The sequence below is a fragment of the Brienomyrus brachyistius genome, unplaced genomic scaffold, assembly GCF_023856365.1.
Source record: "Brienomyrus brachyistius isolate T26 unplaced genomic scaffold, BBRACH_0.4 scaffold37, whole genome shotgun sequence".
In the NCBI taxonomy this organism is placed as follows: Eukaryota; Metazoa; Chordata; class Actinopteri; order Osteoglossiformes; family Mormyridae; genus Brienomyrus; species Brienomyrus brachyistius.
In genome coordinates this window covers 1,643,373-1,659,974 of record NW_026042312.1, presented here as the reverse complement: position 1 = coordinate 1,659,974, position 16,602 = coordinate 1,643,373, and the positions used below count along the sequence as shown (strand labels likewise).

The window sequence follows — 16,602 nt, the reverse complement described above, 5'->3', positions numbered from 1 at the left end:
TGAGAGCCGTGCCGCTGCGCGAGTCTGTGACAAACTCTGAGAGACTGAGACTCTGGGAGAAAATGATAAAGTTGGAGCGAAGAATGAGAGGAGGAGGAGGTGGAGGGTCTGTCGTCCAATAAAAACGCTTGGCGCTAGTTTTGACAATGTATGTGTGTTTCTTCCTCACGCAGGCGTTTGTATTACATCAGCGTATGGTGCCACACTTTTGAAGGCCGTCTCTATCGACTTGGGCCATACATGCACCCCCAGTAAAATCAGTTTGAAGCTTTGTTCCCCGTATATGACCTCGCACAAGTACAGATATGAGTGCACCTGGTTAATTACAATTAAATAATCTAGTAAAGACACGCAAGCGTATTACAGCAGCGTATGGGGCCATACTTTTGAAGGTCGTCTCTAACGTCTCGGGCCATACATCAAGTTGGACACCTCGACTCCCAGTAAATCCTGGTTTTCATACATGACAGTACAGATATGGGTTAACAGAGAAACGATATGACTGCACCCGGTTGATATTGCGGCAAGCGGGGGGGCCTATTCCTCCTAGGGCAGAGGCACAAGTGTCTCCGAGGTCTTACCCTTCCTACCAGCCAAAGAGCCACAAGTTTCATCCAGGCCTTACCCGGTGAGTATATTATTTCTTTTATTAGCGTGATAAAAATGCTAATTAATTAAATCAAATTAAATTAACATTCTAATAATAGGTATTCTCTGTTTATTCTATGTACAAGAGAGAGAGTGCGCTGACCGGTCAAGAGAAAATCTACAAGAGACCTGAATCAACAGGTATGGACGGAGCATCACCACCACCGGCTATACCCGAAGCCTTATTAAATGAAATAGACATTATCAACAATGCTAATAATGAAAATGATGAGGATTACTCTGCTCAACACGACTCGCCACCCGCGGCGGCCGATGAAACAGTGGCCCAAGAGCCCTGTTTTCTGCCATCCCTAGAGACATTGAGAAGCATGTTAAATGAAAGGGGGTCTGAAGCAGAAGGGGGGCTCCCCCCCAGCGACGAGGTCGCATGGTCCCCCGCAGATGCTGAATTGTGGGAGGCCTTGTCAGATGCAGAATTTCTTCGCGATGCTGAGGAGATTGAAAATGAATTGGGGCTGGGACAATTTGAAAATGTTGAACAGGAAGGTGGCGGTGGTATCGGTGACCCCCAGCCTGACGCGGTCGGTGACGTGGATCCCCAGCCTGACGGGGTCATTCATCGGCGCAGATTCAATAACGTACAGATTAGACGGATTCTAAATATACCCCATCCTAGAAACGAAGGCAATTTCCGCGAGTACTATGAAAATGTAATCGAGGGGTTTCAAAATATTGTGAATGAGGCGATACCTTACGCCGCATGGGGAGCTTATATACAGGTCACCCTGCGCGCTGACTTTTTAAACGACGAGCTGTCGCAAATTGTACGGTATGGGGAGGGGGAGCTGACAGACTTGCAGCAGCTGCTGGATCGCCTGGTGCAGTCTAATCAAGAGATTTTAAACGATTCCAACCTAGAAGTAATCGTAGACGTAATAAATATCCCACGTGGCGGTGGGAACAAACGTAAACTACAGACCATGTTAGCTTCAGAAATAATTTCTAAAAAAGCCAGACACATGTTTATCATTAATAACAACACCAACGCGTGTTTCGCCATAAACTTGGCGCATCTGCTGCACGAAAACTTCACTGACGCCGAGGCTGAAAAGCTCGGCCTGGAGTTACAGGAGAAAGCGGGATTCACCCCCGACCACACAGTCGCTTTGAATGACATTATCAATTTCGAGAAAATCATTGATTGCAAAGCAGTGGTGTATTATCAACAACCTTATTCAAACAATCTCCAAATTTACCAGACACCCACACCTACCGACGGTAGACGGCTGGTGTATTTCTTTTTACACAATCAGCATTTTTACGGCATTAAAAGCGTAAAGGGGTTCTTAGGGGTGGGCTACGTTTGCACGAGTTGTTTCAAAGGGCACGACTCGCCTCAATCTCATAGCTGCGAAAAGTTCTGCAGCGTCTGTCAGACTAATTGCAAAGAAGGTGAAAGTACACCAATGATACTGTGTGAGCGCTGTAATTTCAGATGCTTAAATGACACGTGCTTTGAGCGTCACCGTACGCCGAGGGTCTGCCCAGTTAGGGGGGAGCTTGCTAGCCCCTGTGACAAGTTCAGAAAATGCAAAGCTTGCGGGCTCAGATACTACCAAAGTCCCGAGAACCCAAAACCGCACTCGTGTACAGCAGTAAAATGTAATATCTGCGACGCTAAACTCCACACACCAGAATCAGACATATCCACCCCACATCTCTGCTATCTAAATCCTCCCGAGAAGCCTAACAGAGGGGAACGGGCCGAAAGGGGTGAGGGGAGTAAAAAGGCCACCGAAAGGGGTGAGGGGAGTAAAAAGGCCCCCGAATATGTGTTTTTTGATTTTGAAACATCTCAGAGGTCGGGTACCCATATCCCGGTTTACGTGTGCGCCATCTCCGATCAGAACGAGACAATGACCGCCGAGGGGCCCGACTGCGCGCTACAGTTTCTCAGACATTTCAGGGCGCCCTTCTATAGAGGCGTCTGTTTCATTAGTCACTACGGAAAGGCATTCGATAATTACATCGTACTGAACGCGATGGTGAAGGAAGGCGTGGAACCGCGTGTGGTGTCACAGGGGAATAAAATCATCCTCATCCTGGACAGCGTGTTTGAGCAAAGGTACATCGACAGTCACTCCTTTCTAAGCATGCCTTTGAGAAAAATCCCCGATGCGATGGGATGCTCGACTCAGATGCGAAAAGGCTATTTTCCGCATCATTTCACAGACATGGAAAACTTTAGTTACGTGGGGCCCTACCCCCCTCCCGATCAATTTGGGCCCGATCAAATGTCCGGCAAAGAACGCGACAAGTTTTATCAATGGTACGACAGTGTAAAGCACCAGACCTTTAATTTTCACAAAGAGATGATCGCTTACTGTAAAAACGACGTGGAGATTCTGAGAGAGGGCTGCTTGCGCTTCCTGCGGGAGTTTAAAACGCTCACGGGATGCGATCCCTTCTCAGCGGCCACCATCGCTTCGGCCGCGTTGTTGGTTTACAGGACAAATTTCCTCCCCAGAGATACGATCGCGATCCCGGATGTATGGGATTACAGGAGGCAATACAAAAGTTATTCGAACGTGTCCATCCAGTGGCTGGAATTCATAGGGCGCACGCGCGGCATCGAAATTCGACACGCGCTGCGCGGGGGTGAAGTGAGTGTGGGGCGCTTTCACTTAGACGGATACGCCGAGATTGAGGGGGAGAAATGGGCTTTCGAGTTTCTAGGTTGTCAGTTTCACGGCTGTCCTACCTGCAACAACGAACACGATATCTGCCCCCTGACCCGCGAGAGCTTCGGTGCCCTGTACGTTAAAACAAGGGAAAAACTCGAGGCGTTGCGCCAAGAGTTTAATATGAATGTGGAATCCATCTGGGAACACGAATGGGCTCACGCTAAAACTCACGACCCACAGGTACAGCGTTTCCTGTCAGACTTCGAGCCCCCTGAGCCCCTAAGGCCGCGAGAAGCGCTGTTTGGGGGTCGGACGTCGGCGATTCGCCTGCGTTACGACGTCACGGGGCAAGAGCGCGTCCACTACGTGGATTTCACGTCGCTGTACCCGTACACTCTGGCTAAATGTGAATTCCCCGTGGGGCACCCGGAAATCATTCATTCGAATTTTAAGCCTCTGAATGAATACTTTGGCCTGATCAAAGCCACGGTCAACACCCCGCGCGAGCTGTTTTTCCCCGTCCTACCCAGCAGACTGCCAAATGGGAAACTAGTGTTTACCCTCTGCAGGACATGCGCGATCGAGAACCGACAGGAGGGGGCCTGCGGGCATTCCGACGCAGAGCGGGAGCTAACAGGTGTCTGGGTTTCAGCGGAGGTAAATCTGGCTTTAGAGAGGGGGTATTCGGTCGTGAAGGTGCACGAAGTGTGGCATTTTCCCCAGACCAGCGGGGAGCTGTTTAGAGATTACATTAAAACCTTTCTCAAAGTGAAGCAGCAGGCTTCGGGCTACCCCGACGACGCGACCGATGACGAGGGTCGCAGGGGGTACATAAAAAACTATCTCGAGCGTGAGGGGATCGAATTGGAGCCCGATAAGATAGTGTCTAACGAGGGGAAGAGGCAGGTGTCCAAACTTCTGCTTAACTCGCTGTGGGGTAAACTGGCGCAGAGGAGCAACATGCTCCAGACATGCTTAGTGTCTGACCCGGGGGAGTTTTTTAATTTTTTCTGCTCGGACCTGTATGAGATTTCCAGCTTCGCGTTTGTCAACGACGAGGTCGCCCTCATCCGCTGGCGTTACAAGTCTTCCTACAAAGTACCGCCGGGAAAGACTAACATATTCATAGCCTGTCAAACTACCGCGTGGGGCCGGTTGACGCTTTACAAAGAACTGGAAAAATTGGGGCGGAGGGTGCTGTATCACGACACCGACAGCATCGTGTACATAAGCAGGCCTGGTGAATATGAGCCGACCTTAGGCAATTACCTGGGCGAGCTGACGTCCGAATTAGCCCCAGACGAATACATTGCTTCGTGGGGTGCGCTGGGACCAAAAAGTTACTGTTACCGACTCAACAACGGGAAAACACAAATGAAATGTAAGGGTATAACTCTAAATTACGAAACCTGTCAAAAGGTAAACTTTGACAGTATGATAGGATTGATTGAAAACTACATCGGAGGCTGTAGGAATAACCCCACTATAATGACCCACTACAACAAAATCGAACGCGACATGAAAAGTTTTCGCCTGTTTAATAGGCCTCTAGATAAAAAGGTCAGGGTCGTCTACGACAAACGCAGATTGCTGACTAGCGGGGAAACTCTGCCTTTTGGTTACTGAAATGTAAAACTAGCAGCATGGTCTTTAAAAACCTGTTAAAGTTTTTTCAAACATGTTCATTTGTTTAAACTGAAAAGTTTTTCCAAAGATGTTTTTTAAAAATCAAAGATGTACAACTGTTTTAAAATGTTTATAGTAAGATGTTTTTTAAAAATCAAAGATGTACAAATGTTTTAAACTGAAAAGTTTTTCCAAAGATGTGCAAATGTTTTAAACTGAAAAGTTTTTCTAAAGATGTTTTTTTTTTTTAATCAAAGATGTACAAATGTTTTAAACTGAAAAGTTTTTCTAAAGTTGTGCAAATGTTTTAAACTGAAAAGTTTTTCTAAAGATGTTTTTTTTTAATCAAAGATGTACAAATGTTTTAAGCTGAAAAAGTTTTTCTAAAGTTGTTTTTAAAATGTAACTTGTGTATGTTTTTATTTTCAAACTTGTGTACTGAAATGTGTTGTACATTTATCACAAGAGTTTCTATTAAAACTTTCACCCACGCACTCTGTGTCTGTGAAAGCTGACACCCCTGCAGCACCAGTTTGCACGTGTGTGTGTGTGTGTGTGTGTGTGTGTGTGTGTGTGTGTGTGTGTGTGTGTGTGTCTGCGTGCGGAAAGATTTAAAAGATTAGGGCAGTATTTTCCGTTTCATCAGTGTTTTTTTTTGCAAGATGATGGGTAGCGGCGTGAGAGAGGTGGACTTTGATCACCGTTTAGAATTGCCGTTTACGGCTATAATCGCAGGGGCAAGTTCTTCGGGGAAAACCTATTTCACTAAAGAAATGCTTTTAAATCAGAGTCACTGTTTCATAGGGGCCCCCGTTAAAAAAATTGTGTGGTGTTTCGCTTCCCATCAGCCGCTGTATGATGAACTGCGCGATCGGATCACCGAAATTGAATTTATACAAGGGCTTCCTAAAAGCTGGGAGGACGAGGAACGCTTCCCCTCAGGCTCCTTGATAATCATCGATGATTTGATGGACAGCGCGTCCGAAAACAAACTCGTGGCAGAAGCTTTCACGAGGTTCAGACATCACCGACAAATCTCGGTCATCTACCTGGTGCAGAACGTATTTCACCAGGGCAAGTACAGCAGGACTATAGCCCTAAATACTACTTATTATTGTCTGTTTAAGAATGTGCGAGACAGAATGCAAATCAAAGTTTTAGCTCAGCAGATGTTTCCTTGGCAGAAAAAGTTTTTTCTAGATTCTTATCAAGAGGCGACAGGGCCACCCCACGGTTATTTATTGGTCGATTTGAGAGCCACGTGCCCAGAAGAGTTCCGACTCAGGACCGGATTATTACCGGGGTCGCTACCCGTCGTCTTTCTACCGGCGAGCCATTGATTTATCACTACTAAGCTATGTCCGATCATCTCAGGAAACACCTGCCGACCCTTAAAGTTTTACAGAGGACGAGGGGGGTGAAACGTAAAAAGATTCTTACGGCTGACCCATCTAATGACATAATTTTGGCTCTCTCCGAAATCTGTCTCAATCTCATAAGAGGCCGTATACCTTTAACCGTGGCTCAATTTAACAAGCTGAAGAAACAGAAAACACTGATTAAACTTTTCGCCTGTAAGAAAAACAGCGTTGCTAGGAAACGCAAGGCAGTGTTTCAAAGAGGAGGATTCTTACTACCGCTCTTATCAGTGGCTCTGCCATTCGTCACAAGCCTGTTTGCCGGTAAGACGGCTAATTAGCTTTTTACCAACATGAGCGAAGTGAAAAAAATGTTCATGCTGACCCCCCAACAACTCCGTACGCTGACCCAGAGGGGGACCCCGCATACCATCGGCGAATCGGCCCAGGGCGAACTTGAAAACCAGATGCACGGTTTAATAAATCAGCCGGGTATGAATTTGCATGAAAAAGTAAAGAGATACAATCAATTGCTACAGAGGTATCTGAATCTAGTCCGAAAAGAGGAACATCAGGGGCGAGAAATTGTCCTTACTGAGCGGAAAGAAAAAACGGAGGAGGAGGAGGAGGAGGAGGGGAGACAGCCTGACAGCGGCAACGCGACTAGGGACAAATCTGTACAGGAAGTTGTCCAGCAAGTGGCTCCCAGGGCTAGAAAGAACGTGGGGTACATCATGCAGAAACTGCTGGATTCCGAAGGGGCGGTACGTTGGACCCAGTCGGGTGAACTCATCATCAGAGATAGACCCATTAAAGGTTCCCATATTTTAGATTTGATGAAAACTTTATCACAGCCTAAATCCCACACCGTCGAATATCCTAAAGGCTGGGATCCCTTTTTAAACGTGATATCCGAATTAAACATACCCCTCACGAGCGTGGGTAACATCCAAGCCAGGAAAGCCCTAAGCCATCTTAAAGATTACGGTGGAAGGGGACCCCCGCCACCCTCCTCCCCTGCTGTGAAACAGAAGCTCGGGAGACGTAGAAAACGTATTGCGGACGACTCGCCACCCCCGCTCGCGGGAACCCCTCACACGCAGCGCGATTCCTCCCCTGAATATCGTTTATGGCCTATAAAGGGTACTCCTTATGCTCCGTGGATAGATTACAGCGATTAAGTGTTTTATATACGTGTGGAAAAAAATTAAAATGCCTGTAACGCAGCTGTTAATAAAATGTTAAATTTATTGAATAAAAGGTGTCACGTTTTTATTTTTTCCCCCGACATTAACCTAACATCCCTAACAATTTTTTTATTTTTTTTTTTACCCCAACATTAATATAACAACCATAACAATTTTTTTATTTTTTCCCCCATCATTAATCTAACAACCATAACAATCTTTAAATAGTTTTAAGGAACATACATTTTGCAGCTTTGAAAGTTTATCAGCATTAACACGGCTAATACACTTGTGATATTTCTTGATAAACTTGGATACTAGAGCGTCGTTTTTCCTCAAGTCGTCAGAGTACAACATCATAGTCTCTTGAAATGAAAGGCCCTTGAAGCGGTGGTAGAGGAAAAAGGCGACGTGGGCCCCGCACGTGGAAGAAAAGTCGGGTTGAACTTGACGCGTATTATACCTTATTTCGGTAGCGTGCATCCCCAAGAAGCGCATAAAACTCTTTGGGTAGTAAGGGGAATCGGGGGGATAACCGTAAGAATCAAAGAAGGAGGCTTTGTCCTCTTGGGGCTCCAAAATTATCCCGATCCAGTGTTCACCCTCTCTATTCTGGTCATGCGTGTTTGCGACCAGAAAAGCGGGCCTGGTCTCTATGCGGGCGGGTAATAAATCGCTAGGCCACACGCCTCCAAAAGCATCCCCTAGCAGGGGGCGTAAAAGGCATTCCAGCTGGTGAGTGTTCATGATGATGATGATTAAAAGTCCACCAAAACCTGTCTCTTGGCGTTTATTTCAATCACGCTGTCGAAGCAGGCGTAGACGATGAGACTCATGGTTCGAGGTAGCGGGGCTCTGAACCTTAAATCCAGACGGCACGTGCCGCTGATGGCGGGTGACAGGGTACCGCCGTCCAGCTCGTCGTCTCGGGAGAGATTGAGAGCAAATAGCGAGTATCCGTTTTCAAAATCCTCGCGGTTAATGCATAACGGCGAATCCCTTAAATGCCTGTTTGTAGCCAGGAAAAGGTTGTAAAACTCTCTGACCGACTGCCTCGCGTTAAAATCGGGCTGGAACGGTTTGCTGGGTATGTGTCGGCCGTTGACGGAGAGGCTCAGAAATTCCAGGTCACAATGCTGAAACCTGAACGGGTTTCGGTTTCGCGTACCCACGAACGCCGCGTGGTCCACGATCCCCAAAACGATGTAGCGCGGTAAGTTGCCCAGGAAGAGGTTGTCCTGCGGGCAGACCCGCGATTGCGCGGGCAGCGTATAATTTTTAACGACTACCCTGCTTATAGGGTACAGGGCGTTTGCTTTCAGGAGAGCGGCCGCGTGACCCAGTGACACCGCCGGGGAGACCTCCACTTTTTTCACAAACAGGCTGGCCCTCAGTATTTTCAGCTCGTAATCGGTGTCATTTCTACACATGAGGCTAAAGTCGCTTTTAGCCTTTACAAACTTTAAGCGTATATCCACGTTGTTTAACAGCATCCGTTCACTGAAAAAAATATCTGCGTGTATAGGGCCCATTACAGAAAATTCCCTAGAGTTTCTACAGAAGGCGGCTCGCTTCTGCAACCCCACATTAGGGCCCTGCGCGGAGACGTCCACGCTATCCAAATCGGCTCCGACGTCTTTGTACCAGAGCCCTGCCGAAAACTGACTCTCTAGCGTATCTGTAGAAAAATTGAGCAGGGTCTCTATGAATGACCTATAGGGGTGCGTGGCCGACGAAGAACTGATCAGGACGTCGTTCAGACTCACATCCAGCTGGGAGAATATGCTGTTTAGCGGGTACTGTATAATACCACAGGGGTCGGCGTCAACCAGGGGGGCTCCATCGGCCCTAACGATCCTGAGCCTTAGATATAGCAGTGTAGAGTTGAGGTCCAGATAGAAATTGCCCGACCCCGGTATTAGGAAATCCAAAACATCCTGATCGGTAATGGAATTTAATGGGTTGATTTCTACATAATTGGTCTGATCTATGGATAATTGCGTCATAGGGGCCGCAAATAGATCTAGCTCAGATTTGGTGCATTCTGCTGAGAGGCGGTGAGCTAGAGCCATTCTTGATTACTTGGTGTTTTCTCTCTCTCTCTCTCTTAAAATATGTCCCCGGTGGGTTTCCTGTTTCTCTTAGCCTGTCGAGACTTGGGAATCCTCACGGCTCTGCCAAGTTTATTTTTTTTTCTCCGATGACCTTGGTGCTGCGGTAGAGGGGCCTGGGCTCTCGTTCTACTCCCCCTCCTCCGAGAGAGGAACAGCAGACCCGACCCTTCCTGCTTGGGGTCAGCTGTGTTTGTAAAACGGCCGCTGACTACAGAGCTGGCGAGATCCGATCCTATTCCTTTGACCGCCGATTTCAAATGAGGTTTCGCTATATCGACCCCACGCTTAAGAAAGGGTAAAACAAATCTAAAAGCCCTACTGAGCATGGAGCCCAAGCCACGCCCGTACATCACTGGGCCCCCCGCAAAACCGGGGAGCCCATGTCCCGCCTGACTGGTGTAATACGAAATAAATCTCTGAGGATTGTGGTACGCCATGCTCCCCCCACCACCACCACCACGTGCGCTTTCTCTTGTTTTGTTTTTAAACGGGGCGAAAGTGTAGCTTGACGATCGTTTTTCCGTAGGAGAAATTAATCAGAGTATTCTGATCGTTCTTTATCTCAATATGCAAATTCTGCAGGCTCTGCTTGTTCACCGGTACGTAGTGCAGCTTGTGGAACGGCAAAGTGACTACGTCGCCGAACGCACCGTCTATTTTAACGGTTCTGAGAAGCGGGACTACAAATTCCCCCACGTGCTGCGGTTCCACAATGTTACAGTAGACGTACATATTGTAGAATCCCGCGTGAATGTCGGCAGGGTAGGGTGAGGTCGACCCGCTACCTCCTCCTCCTAGGTTATACCAGTGACCCGGCTCAAAGCCCAGCATGTAGGCCAGAGTAGGTTTAAATTGGATCTTGTACTTCTGGTTTCCCGTTATATTAACCCTTCGCGTAATCTCGTTGTATGAGAAGGAAACTTCACTACCTAATTTTTTTAACGTAGCGTCCATCTCTGTCACAATCTGTTTCAGAGATTCATAATAGCCGACTTTAATTTTCCGAGAAAAAAGGAAAGGCCGATCCACTAAAGGATCGGCCTCTCTCTTTGCCTCCGCCTCCGTATCCCGCAATTCAAAACTATTTTCCGGGTATGTGATATTTCGCCACGTGTAACAATACATGATTTCAGCCAGCGCTACCTCGTAAGGCCCCCGTAGCTCTATAGGTCGCGATAACATCACAGTGTAATCCGAACTCTTGTTATCGGGGAAGATGGAGAGACAAGAGTTTGACGGCAGCGTGAGGTAAAAAGAGGGGCGATCCTCCATTTTTCCCCCTCTTTTCTATTAAAAAATTAAACCTGTATCAAGTCCGACCGCGGTATCCACGAATCGAACCTTGAGGGCCAACCCTGCCAATGTACTAAAATCCACTTTTTCCCCTTTCTGTCGGTCTTTGAGCCTATAACCTTCTCGACCTTGAACGTGCGTCTCGGAGATATTTTGATTTTCTGCAGCTCCGCTTCATAGAATGTCCCCTCTAGTATTTCGCCGCGCACGTCCCTCAATTTATACACCGGTGGGGATCTGGGCACACGGTCGCATATGACAAAGTACTCATCGGTGAATGTCTGCTCGTACTTTTTGTCAAATATCTGACTGTGCTTGGAGACTCTCACGGTGTCCCCTATGTTAAACTTAAAATGTGGCCGTGTGCTTTTTTTCTTCAGAGGGCCGTATAGATTATCAAATACTAGATGAGCATTATCGAGCGTGACCTCGGAAGGTTTCATTTTAATAGCGCTGTGAAATGACTGGTTGTACCCCTTTAATAGATCGTCCAACACGTCCACATATCTCCGAGTGTTTTTAGCCGTAAAGTACCTGTACATCCTCTCTTTTAACGTTCGATTAAATCTCTCTACGATGGAAGCTTTAAGTTCACTAGCCGTAGTGAAATGGGTGATTTTATGAGTTTTTAAAAGTTTCTGAAAAGTCCCATTTAAAAACTCCTTACCGGCATCCGTCTGTAGCTTGAGGGGGACGCCCCCCTCGGTTAAAATAGAATCAAAGGCCTGGGTTACAGCCGCCCCAGTCTTGTTTCTTAACGCGCGAGCATAGGCTTTTTTAGAAAAAACATCAATCACCGTAAGGAGGTATTTTAACCCGTCGTTGTACGTGGCCAGCCCTTGCATGTCGCATAAATCGGCCTGCCACTGATACATGGCTCTCGGTACAAACACTCTGTTCCTAGGGAAATTCTTTTTAACCGGTTTATGTAAAGTATAACTGTCTTGCATAGACAGCCAGTCTCTGATGTCATCACTACTCACTTTTCCACCCACCCCTCTCTTCAGTCTGGAGAAACCCCCGTATGACCCCGGCTGGCTGGGGTCATAGTACGAACGGCTCAAGACGCGAGCTGTAGTCTTGGCAACAGACATGCTTCACACACAGTGAGTGGGAGAGAGCGGCGAAGTGCCGTTTTATAGCTGTCTGTGGAGGGGGGGATGTTAACAGACTGAGTGAACATCAGTGAAATTCTGTTTTTTTCTGTATTTAACCCATATTGTGTAGAGTTTGTGTATTATTTAATATTGTGTATTATTATTATTATTATTTTACAAAAGAGTTTAGCTGGGGTGGGGATCGAACCCACGCGGACATATGTCCATTGGACCTTAAGTCCAACGCCTTAACCACTCGGCCACCCTGCTCAACATATTTGTCTATTATTTACAAAGACACTGGTATTCAAGTTTTAAATTTTTTTTATTATTATTATAATTTAAAATTTTTTTTTTATTAGTATATAATTAGTGAAAGATATATATATTTTAAAAATGTTAGTATACAATTCGTGAAAGTTACATTTTAAAAATGCAGGTATACAATTTGTGAAAGATACATTTAAAAAATGCTGGTATACAATTTGTGAAAGTTACATTTAAAAAATGCTGGTATACAATTTGTGAAAGATACATTTAAAAAATGCTGGTATACAATTTGTGAAAGTTACATTTTTTAAGATATATTTAAAAAATACTAGTATACAATTAGTGAAAGATATATATTTTAAAAATGCAGGTATACAATTAGTTACACCCGTGACAGTTGTTGAGGAAGATTAGCGATGTCACATGCATTAAGGTGGATATAGTGGCTTTTTCAACGATACATGTATGCAGAGTAGAAAGCAACTGATTAACATCGATAGGCTGGTTATCATGAAATTTATAGGCAACTACATCTACTATTAAAGCGTAAAATACAAAAATGTGATTACAGTCAAATTCATTGTCGGGGATACAAGATAGACAGGCGCGTATGAGACTTTCGGGGGATTGTCTTTCTCCCTCTGCCATCAGCTGAGTAAGTAAATCCATCCCCCGCTGATAATTTTCTCCGACTTGAGCAATCTCAAATAACACTCTATGAAAGCAGCAACAAGCATGATCATCCCTATCCCCACAATCGCTTTTCTTGTTTTTATCAATAGCATGCATCAACAGCGGACTAACTTTTTCTAAAAAAACATTTAACATAAACCGTCGTAAGAGTCTCCCGATACCGTTCCCCATCACAAGATGCTTTTGTTTTACTCTCAGGCCTCCCAACGAGTCAGAAATTCTTCTTCCAGGAGCTGCTTAAGGGAGGGGTTCTGTTCAAACAGATCTTGTTCCAGTCGACTGATTTCCAGCATGCCGTCGCGGGCCTCATGCAGATCGTACAGGATAGCTTCCACTGCCCCCTCCAACCTGCCGACGGCCGCTCCGATGCCCAGGGTCGACAGAACGTGGGTCAAGGCGGGTGTCAGCCGGTCGGTCCAGAGGTCACGCAACACAGAGTCAAAGTGTATGTAAAAGTAATTTCTACCTGGGGGAAACAAACAAGGGTGTTGTCTCTGACTGGGGTGCCGCACTTCACAACCGTAGCAGTTTCTCTCTTGATGTTTCCTGATGACTGAGGCTAAAAGGCCCACTATCATAGCCTTAATACAAGTCAGCATCCCACGGCAGAGAGCCGGTCTGGAGAGAAGCGTGCAGATCTCAGGCGCCGGAGAGTCCTCTCCAGGATCAGAGGCCGGTGTTGATGGAGGGGACGGGGAGAGCTCCCCGGCGTCAGAGGCTGGTGTTGGTGGGAGATCCCCAGGATCAGAGGCCTGTGTTGCAGTTGTAGCCTCATTGTCCCCGCTTTCGTCGTCGGAGAACACACTGTTGCTATAATTTGCTGATTCTGCCATGATGTTGTTGATGTTTGTGAAAGGGGTTGTAACGGAGTCCACTTTATATAGCGACGGTGGGTGAGGGGGAGAGGGGGTGGGGGTGATCCTTACGGCGAAGGTTTTTTCAACTCTTGCATCTCCTTACGCCCCCGACTCTCCTTAAACATCGCTTGGAAGTAACCGGACTTTTCTTTAATCACCCGCATCCAAATCACAAACGGTATCAGCAGCCCAAAACAGTCGCATTTAGGCCGCTGCCATATATTCAGCATTCTCTTGTCCAGCTCCCCGGTCGCGTCCCACTTCATAAAGGTGCTACGTTGTTTACGAGCATCTCTATAGTACATCTCCATTCTTCCCTTGTCCACCTGAATGTCGGGGTCGGGGGTCTCCTCCATCAACGGAGCAACGATAGTCTTCAAGTTTCCCCATTCCGTTTCAGAAAAAAACACCTGATAAGGGTCGTCTTTCGTGGGGTCTGGGCCGTCTCCGATGACCTGAAAGACGCGCAGATCCTCCGCAGCGTTGTCAAAGAGGCAGACCAGTTTATCCCCGTTGGGCAGCTCCCAGGTAGCTCTCGGGTCTTCCGACGGGCGCATCATAGGTACCCGTCTACTTGCCGTATCAATCGTCCTAGGAGCCCCCGGAGGCTGCATAACGGTCTCCTGCTCCTGCTGAGTCTTAGAAGGTGAGGCTGAATCTTTCATTTCGGTAGTGCTGGACATGTCTGTATTTTTTTAAGAATTAGTGTTCCCCATACATCGCAAAGCTCCATATATTCCCCGCTGGTGGGGGCGTGGTACGGGTGATAAGGCCTGGCGCCTCTACCCTAGGAGGAAAAGGCCCCCCTCCCCGCTCGCCGAGGGTCTCCCCAGGTGCAGTCATATCGTTTCTCTGTTAAGCACTGGGAGTCGAGGTGTCCAACTTGATGTATGGCGCGAGTCGTTAGAGACGACCTTCAAAAGTATGGCCCCATACGCTGATGTAATACGCTTGCGTGTCTTTACTAGATTATTTAATTGTAATTAACCAGGTGCACTCATATCTGTACTTGTGCGAGGTCATATACGGGGAACAAAGCTTCAAACTGATTTTACTGGGGGTGCATGTATGGCCCAAGTCGATAGAGACGGCCTTCAAAAGTGTGGCACCATACGCTGATGTAATACAAACGCCTGCGTGAGGAAGAAACACACATACATTGTCAAAACTAGCGCCAAGCGTTTTTATTGGACGACAGACCCTCCACCTCCTCCTCCTCTCATTCTTCGCTCCAACTTTATCATTTTCTCCCAGAGTCTCAGTCTCTCAGAGTTTGTCACAGACTCGCGCAGCGGCACGGCTCTCAGCTCTCCGGCATCGCTCTCTCCGAGGATTATCCGAGCCCGCGGGGACCTTAGCGCAGTACCGCACCAGACACAGGGTTCTAAGGCCTTTGCTGATTCTCCAAAGCCCGGGACCTTACCGCGGTACCGTAACACCAGACACGCCGTACGCTCACGCTCCATCAGGTAACCCACCCCCGCTCGGCCCCGGCTGTGCCCGACAAAATAATAACTTATTAAAATAACACACACACTCATAAGCACTCTCCTCAATATAGCACTCTCCTCAATATAATTTTAAAATAAAATTATAATTAAATAAATCATTTAAAATAATTTATAATAATAATAAATAATAATTAAAAATAATAATTTAAAATAAATAATAAATCATTTAATACATAAATAATTTAATTAATAAATAATGAAATAAATAATAAATAAATACAACTCCCGTGACGTCACATCGTACCACCACAACCCCGCCTACACAAGCCCCGCCCACAAGTGACCTTTTGACCTGACCTGTCAATTTGATGGAACCGGTATTCATCCTCTCTCTGACCAGTGAGTAACCAAAAGGCCTGTTTGGTGTTCATTGTACTGAACTCTTGCTCCAGTCTATTCTTATATTTGAGTTTGGCATTGATTATCTCATTCTTTACTTGTCTACTGAGTGACTGGACAGAAGACCAGTCCTTGCATAGAAATGCTTTGTGTTTTCCTTCAAGCTGTGCTTAACATGGGAAGTAATACTGGGTCTGTAGGTAGGACATCCCCAGACAGTTCTGGTGGGAATATTGGAATAAATACAAAACTTGATGTAGTCTGTAATTACAGAAACTTTATGGTTTTGATCACCCTGGAAAATGTCCCAATCTGTACATGCAAGTGAACCTTATAGTCGTTCAATTGCCTCCTCCGACCAGAGGGTGGCCAGGTGCACATGCGGTTTAATGCGCTTCAGTTCTGGTTTGCAGTGAGGTAGCAGGAAGACAACATTGTGGTCAGAGTGGCCAAGTGGAGGATGTACACGCGCGATGAAGGCGTCAGAGATGTTACTGTAACATAAGTCCAGAGTATTAAGCTTCCTAGTGGGAATAACCACATACTGATAAAAAGATGGCAAAACAGCGTTGAGATTATAGTTGTTAAAATCACTCACAGTAACTCCGGGGCGTCGCGATATCTTGCCGTCATGGAGCTGGCGTCCTCACACACTAGCTCCGCCGCTGCCTTGGTGTTGGTGCTTGATAGAATGTAGACACAGCTAATTACTACAGTAGGGAATTCCCGCAGAAGGTAGAAGGGGCGTACAGATAGAATCAGCATCTCCATGTCAGGTGTCCAAAATAATGCGGTGTACTTTAATATTCGTGTACCACCGCTCGTTGACAAATATGCCAACCATACCACCCCACTTATTACCTGACTGAGACATCCTGTCAGTCTGCCAGATCATAAAATTAGAGAGACTAAGCTCAGAGTCTGAGATGGTGTCATCAAGCCAGGTTTCAGTCAGGGCAATAAC

General features: G+C 46.5%; 1 non-coding gene across 1 annotated transcript; it reads right to left on the bottom strand.

Moving 5' to 3' along the window:
- Nucleotides 1–12,155: 12,155 nt before the first annotated feature.
- trnal-uaa (transfer RNA leucine (anticodon UAA)) lies at nucleotides 12,156–12,238 on the bottom strand. Its single transcript has one exon. It is a non-coding gene; the product is annotated as a tRNA-Leu (tRNA).
- Nucleotides 12,239–16,602: the final 4,364 nt, after the last annotated feature.